Source organism: Anarrhichthys ocellatus, unplaced genomic scaffold (genome assembly GCF_004355925.1).
Source record: "Anarrhichthys ocellatus isolate YVR2014 unplaced genomic scaffold, GSC_Weel_1.0 scaffold38, whole genome shotgun sequence".
Taxonomy (NCBI): Eukaryota; Metazoa; Chordata; class Actinopteri; order Perciformes; family Anarhichadidae; genus Anarrhichthys; species Anarrhichthys ocellatus.
In genome coordinates this window covers 3388219-3396608 of record NW_022280068.1, presented here as the reverse complement: position 1 = coordinate 3396608, position 8390 = coordinate 3388219, and the positions used below count along the sequence as shown (strand labels likewise).

Below are 8390 nucleotides of genomic sequence, written 5' to 3'. Positions count from 1 at the left end.
GAACCTAAAGGAAGACTCCCTCAGAGAGTCAAAGGGCTGGTTTGCGTTTGATGCTGGACCCAAGTAGCCTTGAATGCAGGGATCAGCTGGTTACTCTGGGTTCATTAATTCTGCTGACATTCAGGCATGATGTTGCATGACCTCAGCTTCTCCTCAGTTGTCTCTCATAGCCAGACGAACCTCCACAGCGCTGTGTCAGCGCTAAAAAAAGGACTGGCTGCACACATTGTCATTCTGGTGTATGGGAGAAAAACACTCTGGCTTGTTTATATTTCTTTAAACCACAGTTTTGGGCGGCGCAAACAAACAGAATGCAGCAAAATAGATAGTGGAATGGAGCATGGAACATGCCGTGTGAGATTCACGGCCAATGGCATACAGTCTACGTATATCCAGTGAGTCTGAGTGTCTCCTCAGTTGCATGTGCCCTGTCTCCTCTTCTCTGCAGATTTGGGAAATGATGAAGGCTAAAGGCAAGGTGGCACACTGAGTTCTCAAAAATCGGAAAGTGATGACGCTTCTGCCATTGTTGCACCAAGTACCTCCACACGGTTCTGAACACTTGGCCATATCCCATGTGCAGCCCTGTGGGGAATGGCAAAGCCTCACGTCTGCAGCTGATTAGGGAGAGAGATTAAGGCCATGGTGGAGGTGTGGGTACTGGTAGAGATGGAATGAATAAAAGACGAGTTCAAACCACATTAGGCCTGCTGGGCTTATCCACCATGAGCTCCAGAGTGGTTGGAGCTTCCTGATAAAGATGCAAGGAGTCATGTTGGGAAGAAGGAAGAAAAAAAATAAAACGTTGGACCATTAAGTTTACATAGGTTTCAACCCCTACCACCAATTGCTCGCATGCTATCCAAACTCTGCTCGCCTTTTGCTTCTTTCACCTTCATCTCATCTCTCGCCCGATGTGATGGCCGCTTTGATTCTAGAGTCATGCTGGTGCTTTATGCTCTTAACCAGCCAAAGGAGATCTTTCTGTCCTCACTGTAATTTACAGTACGACATCCCTCTGCAAATATTCATTCCCTGATGAGAGAAAACTGTCTGATCCATTTATCCATTAGATATAATACTGACAATTTATTTTGGTTTCAATAACATCTTCATCTGGAACCCTTTTCATCTTGGTTTATAAAGAAAATGTACTTAAAAATATATGTTTTATTATGTGAACTCTATAGTATTTTCTACTAATAGACTCAGTGGGCACAATGAGCATGCAGAGTAGGGTTCCTCTCTAGGTAATGCCTTTTGTTTGCACAATTCAAGCTCAACAAGGTACATACAAACATGTTTAGAGTGTTAAACTAAATCAGAGAAGATTGACACATGCTGTTTTTTATTCCTATTAAAAAATGACTAACGTCACTCATTAGCTTCTTCTTTCTGGTTGAAGTCGTGCTAATGAGTGAAACCTCCTGCTGTAAATTAAGTTGGACATTCTTGGCCCCTCAATGCCACATGCTTATAAAATAAATAAACTTCTGAAACGAACAAACGATATTCATGACAGCACAATTAGAAGATCCAGTTGAGATGTACCAATCAAACAACCATTCAACAGTGTTTAGCTTTGCACATCCAAATCATTTCAGGTTTGTAATTTCCACTGCACTGCTGAACAGGATGCTACTGTCTTTGTCCTCTCTTTGTTTCACTCTGGAAATACCTGAGCTTTTACTGAAAGGCACTGACAATATGGTGGCAGATAAATGTGTAGATGTATTAAAAGATGTCAGAGGATGCGTATAGCTTGGTTATGTTTTAAATATTGCAGCGAAACACACCTGTTTTAAGCTGTGATTATGCAATTTAAAATATCCCCAAAAAATTTCTTATATCTTCCAATAATTCCAATTCTCCTCTTCACTTCTGGTCGGTCTCATTTTGAATCAGGAGCAGCTCCACCATCTAGTGGTTACATCTGAAACACATCAGCTTTCTTCAAAACGCACCGACCTCCTTCGCAATGCAACAGTCCCCAACACAGAACATAAAATAGTACTCATGTTGCTTTTATGGTAACACAAATAACTCCAAGCCAATCATTTGAAGTTCATCCATACCGCGGTAATGATGCTAATAAGGCTAATGACAAAGAGGATCCTCAGTTCTCCTTTCATGTCAGCCACGGAACAAGAACAACATCTCCCTTCCTTAGGACAGTATTGAATGGATTTTGGCTTCAGAGAGTTTCGCAATTCGCTTTGAAAATCTAGGTTTTCTTTTTTTTTTTATCATGAGAGAGGAGGCGACTGGAGCAAGTGAGAGAAAGCGGGAAAAAGATTGTTTGGAGTCAGAAACACATTTCAAAGGCTTACCCAAAAAACAGCCTGCAAAATCTGAGATGAAACCAGCTAATAAAGCGCCACACGGCAATAAATAATGCAACAAGAGGAAACAACATGAAAGATCTTTTCATCTCCATATGGAGAGGAAAAGGGGAAGGAAGCAATGAGAATGTGTGTACTCTCAGTTCTGTAGTCAGTCCTCTAGATTGTTGGACTTTCCTATGAAACTTTGGGACATTCGGTCAAGAGGAGAAATGTATTTCTGGTTAACGGTCTTGATGGCGTCCTCAATTAGTGTCGCAACAAAAAAAAAAAATTTTGAAAAGAAAACCAGCTTCAATAAAGCTGGGGACATGAGGTACATCATGACCTTTGACACTTGCCTTCTGTCTTTTCTTCTGTATTTCTAGCACGTCTAGTTTCTCTTTTGGTCTCATTTTCTCTCTATATATTTTAAAAGGAGTGTTGAATTTGTTATGTTTTTACTTCACCTTTTTTTTTTCATCAATCCACGTAAATAGAATACTATAGTTTCCCTGATTCTACCCTCACTGCAGCCCATCTCTCTCCTCCAGTTGAAAAAGTGGAGCCAATTCTTATGACTCAGAACAATCAAGAGGCCAGAAAATCCCCATGCGCCAAACAAAAATAGTTCTGTCCACCAGCTGACAGCCAAGGACAGAGATCAAACTGACCACAAGCAGGGGGGGGAAACAAGAGCAACAAAAGGGTTTCCTCTCCTAATCTCTGTTAAATTAGAGTGGACGTGCGTCGTGGTGGCGGCTTCCTGGACAGGATAAAGGGGCTTGAGTAGTGACTGGAAGTGGACTGTGTGGTTATGATATTATAATTAAAGGCAGCATTGAGAGTGGACAAGTGCTAAAGCTGCATCTGAGACTAGTGTGTGTGTGTGTGTGTGTGTGTGTGTGTGTGCGTGGTAGATCAGAGAGAGACAAAAAGAGAGAGAGAGAGGGATCAGCCGTACAAGTTGTCTAACACTGACATCTTGTGGCCTGATGTGGAAACTCAGCTATTAACCTCAAATTGGATGTTGACACTCTGTTACTGCTGTAATCAGAGAACTAAGGAACGCCACAAAAATTCACAGTACAACCATAAATAGAAAGACATTCCTCAAAATCATGTTGATGAATGACTCTCTAGCAGCGGCAGCCGATATGGATAAAATCCTCTATCATGGTAGCCTATACTTTTACACTGTATTGTGATGTCCATACATAATGTGCAACAAAAATAAAAAAAACATCTGAAAAACCAGTTGAGATAGAATAACATCATTGTCATGTGTTTTGTCAAATGATATACTTCGCAAATCATGGTACTTCTAAACAGTGATGTCAAAAATGATAAATACCTAATAATGCCATAAAGCACTCCAGCTCATTGATTAGCAGTACTGACAACATGACCCAACCTTAACTTACTGTACTTTGCTTTTCAGTTGTTGAGTGGCCATTAGTTTGGAAAAAACAATCAAAACCACTAGAGAACACTGAAAATGTTGTCATGTGCACCTGTCCTGTATTAGGACCATCCAAATGACTCTTAGGCACTCAGTGCATCGTCAGCATTAGAGTCTTTGCATATTTGAGTCCCATGTGTTGGGACAGTGCTAACCTTCACGAAGAGTTCTTTAATCAGGTAATCAGGTAGTAATGAAATCTTCATGCACTGTCCGATGTACTGCAACATAGCTTGCCTGTATAGTCAGTTCCAGGCGATTCTAATCATGGCTGGGTTAACATGTTGCCAAAAAATGTGCTGTTGGGTTCCTGTTGCCTCCATGTTCCAATCGTGTACAGTGTACACAACACAAAGGCTCAGGAACCAACCAGCACTCATTTACTGGAATACTACCTGCCGCTAGTTTGTGGTAATTTGATGAAAAACAACTGTATGTCACCATTTGAACAAAATCTAAACAAAATTAAATAACTGAGGGCTTTTTGTGGCCCTCGGAGATATGGGGACCCTGGACAGTTTCACTGTTTGGTAATTCAGCCTTGAACATCCTTTTAGGCCTACAATTATTAAAGATAATGTAGAGTGGCAGTAAAACATTGACACCAGTAGGAGGCGACAGAGACCAATTAAAAGTCTATGTCTATATATAGTATTTCTACGCATCTTAATTCAAAATGTGTCAGGGCTGACAATGCATAGTGTTACAATTCTTGAAAAAAAATAACATACTGATGAGTACTATAAGTAAAGTTTGATGCGATGTGTGGTTTCTTCCTTACACAGTATCTGAAGCCTATATTCGCACGGGAGCATGATCTTACATTCACGCACGTGCGGGCACGCGCATTACCAATCGGTTATCAATCACTTAGAGCTCGAGAGATGCAGGTGTGTCAACAACAGTGAGCTCGTGGTGTGTTTGTTCGCGAGGTCCCCGTCATCACTGTTAAACGTGTGTTTCTATGTGTCAGAGAGAGAGAGAGAGAGAGAGAGAGAGAGAGAGAGAGGGGTTAAGCCGCGTGCACCTAGCCCGTCCCCATCTCTCGCGCTCACCTGCCCTGGGACCTTACACAACGCACCTTAACGGGGTTCTCGAGCCGTGCTCCTCGTGCTACCTACACTCCAGGTGATATGGATTAACTGACTTGTCTCTGTCTGAGGAAGGTGCGGCTGTTTTTGTGGCGCTTTTCGAAGTTGTCCCACATCCAGGACGGTCGGTACGGTTCGCCCTGCGCTCAGGAGGCGGATTAGAGAGACACCGTCTACTCGGTAAGGTCTTTACAGCTAACTAGCTCATTATTAGACAGACAACAACCAGACAACAAAGTGCCCAAAATAGATTTCCGTCAATATACATTTTATTTCTATTCCCTTCAGTGCCTCGCTGCAAGCTAGCAAATCAGATGACGGTGCTTTACAAACGACAGACATTTGTTATCAAAAATAGGAAAAAGACACAAAAAAAAGAATGCTCAAAAGTCTTTATTATTCCACCAGCTCACTGATATCACCTTTATAGTTTAACAAACTGCAAATGACATCAAGCTTGACAGGTGTAGCTGAGAAAAAATATCTCAAAATGTATCATTGAAATCAATGGATGTTCCACTTTCTGCCCAAAAGTCACTCCCAGCTCGTAGAGGGAGCCGGGGGAAAGTTACCACCCAACCACGAGTTTACCTGTTTAAGTCCACCTTAAGCCATATGAGGATGGAGGATGGAGGCAGGTTGATGAGAGGGATTTATGAGTTTAGTGACACTCTCAGACATGGAAGGGGGGAGGTGGTCCTAAAGCTCTAGATGTCTCACTTCAGTCAGATGAGATACAAACAGATTGAGGCATCCCCGGCTCCTTTTTAAAGCAAATGACTCAGTCATTTTCCATGTTCAACTACTGCTAAAGAATTGATGAATAGACTAACGGTACGTAGTCTGTGTGAAATCAAAATGTGTTTTTACTAATGCATCGCTGCTACCAGGAACATGCACACACAAACACTCGATCCGTGCACACGGACACACTGCTACATGCATTTTACACATTTTACCGTCATGACCTTGCCCCAGATTATTCTGCTGCATCATGCTTCAGCCTCCTGAAACGAGGCACACCGTGTTGATGCCATTGCGACATGCTAATGAGTGGCACGGTCTGCTGTACATGGCTGGACTCCATGTGCATGTTAAGTGTGTGTGCGCCCATGTCCCGTGGGTGTGTGCAGTGGACACTTGTATCTGTGTTTCACGAAGAGACACAAATACAAAGCGAGCCATGACACTTAGTGCAGAATTGAAACAGAAGAAGAAGAATATGAGGCCGGCTGTGTTCTGAAGCGTTTACTGATTTATGATGTTATTTTTAGGCTCGGCTACATTTTTGATGCTTCGAATTTGTCAAGTTTAATACTGGGCAAAAACTCTGGGTGTGTCTGTCAACTTCTTTGTATGTAATTGCATGCACGCAAACGTATAGTACACACACACACACGGCTGCACACATACAGACACACAGATGATGTGTGGAGATACTCATCAGGCCTTTCGGCACTACATTATATAATAATAGTAAAGTTGATTCGTATAGCGCTTTGCAAGACCAACGTTTACCAGAGTGCCTGACATGAAACTGTGCACTGTTGAGCTTTAGCTCACCTGATGTAATCAAATCTCCTTCGGCTGAGGGAGCCTCAGCTGTCTGAGCCTCAACGCTTCACACCCAACAGTAAAATAAGAAGCATAGTCAAATTTAGTTATGTCTCCAAACCAAACGACTGAAGTATTGAACTTTCGACCCCATAAGTCAGTGTCGCACTTCAAATTGTGCTTTACTTAAGCTACTTTTAAAACCTGAGTCCTATAAATAAAGCTTTTCAAAAGGATGGAAGGAGTCTTAAAAAAAAGTGCCTCTGTAATGCAAAAAAAAAAACCCCGCTTGCCCTGACTTACGACATAATGGTGAATTAAAAACTAAAGAGGTTGGGAGGAACTGCTCTTATGAGGTCGAGAAGGTTTTAGGTCATCCCTAATCTCCTTTGCCATATAGACTGCACTTTCACCCGGTTTGGCTTCAGTCTGAAACTTTTGATTAAAGGGTTCTCCGAATACAGCAGAAATAGTTCTTTAAGCTCTTTTAGTTCAGTAGGCCCATCAGAGGCTATCCATCAGTTCTTATTGGACGGAGACAGGCGATAAACTACACCTTCCTGCTTATTCAGTAACCTTTCTTTTAGCTCAGATTTTACCTCTATAAATTCTTATGTGTGTCGGCTGTTATTGGGAATCGTAAGCTACCTAGAGCTGAAGGACAACACACTTATTCTAGTGAGTCGCTGGCTTAGAGGCGGACGTCAGCACACAGAAGGGGGAAGCCGTACACTTATAACCTCTTCTTTTTATTTTAAGCTCTAAAGATTGTTTCAGAACATTGCCTGCTTCCTTTTTCATGCTGGGTCTATTTTTGCTGAACCAGATCATTCCTCTGAAGGGGGAGATACACCTGTACATGTTTATTAACACTCGTATTAAGACAATTGACATAAAGTTGTTTGTTAATGTGAAGCAAGAGAAGGAATGCAACAATTTTCCTAATGCCAATACTCAATATTGAGGAAATACAGATACCAAATGCCAAGATGGCACGTTATTATTATTGTCTCAAAAACAACTAAACTATTCTGGGAATGTTGCAGACTGAAGACGCTCCGCTTCAGAAATGCTGTCAGTAGTATTTGAACAGTGGACTCTGAATGCCACTCTATACATCCAGTGGACATTAGGATGGAACCAATGCTAGCAGACTCATCTTGTTCTTGACAGGCTTGGTTTCAGCAAGCTAACTTAGCAAAATACCCAAATGACTCTTGGGAACTATATTTCAAATTGCCAGCTATTTGGCAGAAGAAAAAGGAAGTAAGCCAATGTGAGAAAACATTTCCAGTCATTAATGATCTTGAGTTAGCAGACCCAATCCCATTGGCCACATGCAAGTGGATTAATTAATTAGCCAGCAACTAAACGGTAAAGCCAGTGGCTGTGTGTGTGACTCAGACAAACACTTGATGCCGGTCTCCCTCTTGGCATTAGTAGACGGATATCTCACTAACAGGATTGAACTAACTGGAGCCTCATGATTTCAAGCTGTTGCCTTTAATCAATTCACAAAAGCATTTGTGAAATGAATAAATAGAGAGAGAGAGTTTGCAGCATTGGCTACCTCGTATCCGAGTGGAGATCAAAGATAAATGTGTTCTCTGAATCAAAGCCAAACTTCTGATCCCTGAGACTAAACACTATACATTATAAATGGCAAAGAAATATCAATCAACTAATGATGGAAATGCAACATATCATCTAAACCTTCACTCTGTCTGGCGCTGCATATATAAAAAAAAAAAATGGTTGAGAAATCTCTCTAGGCTTTGTCCCGACTGTAAGTTAAGTTACTTAATGTAATGTAGACGGCATGTACTGTAATTCACCTGTGAGACACACACACACACATATGCATACTTAGGCCAAACACTGTGTCAGTTACATGAAAAGGCCATTGGGTCACAAGGTGTGTGTGTGTGTGTGTGTGTGTGTGTGTGTGTGTGTGTGTGTGTG

General features: G+C 41.7%; 1 protein-coding gene across 1 annotated transcript in view; it reads left to right on the top strand.

The window, feature by feature from the left end:
• The first annotated feature begins 4772 nt into the window (after positions 1 to 4772).
• Positions 4773 to 8390, top strand: part of frmpd1a (FERM and PDZ domain containing 1a) — a 37201-nt gene continuing 33583 nt past the window's right edge. The window contains exon 1 of the mRNA XM_031867134.1: positions 4773 to 5054. The gene's annotated coding sequence lies outside the window, so the exon portion shown is untranslated. The remainder of the gene's footprint in view (positions 5055 to 8390) is intronic.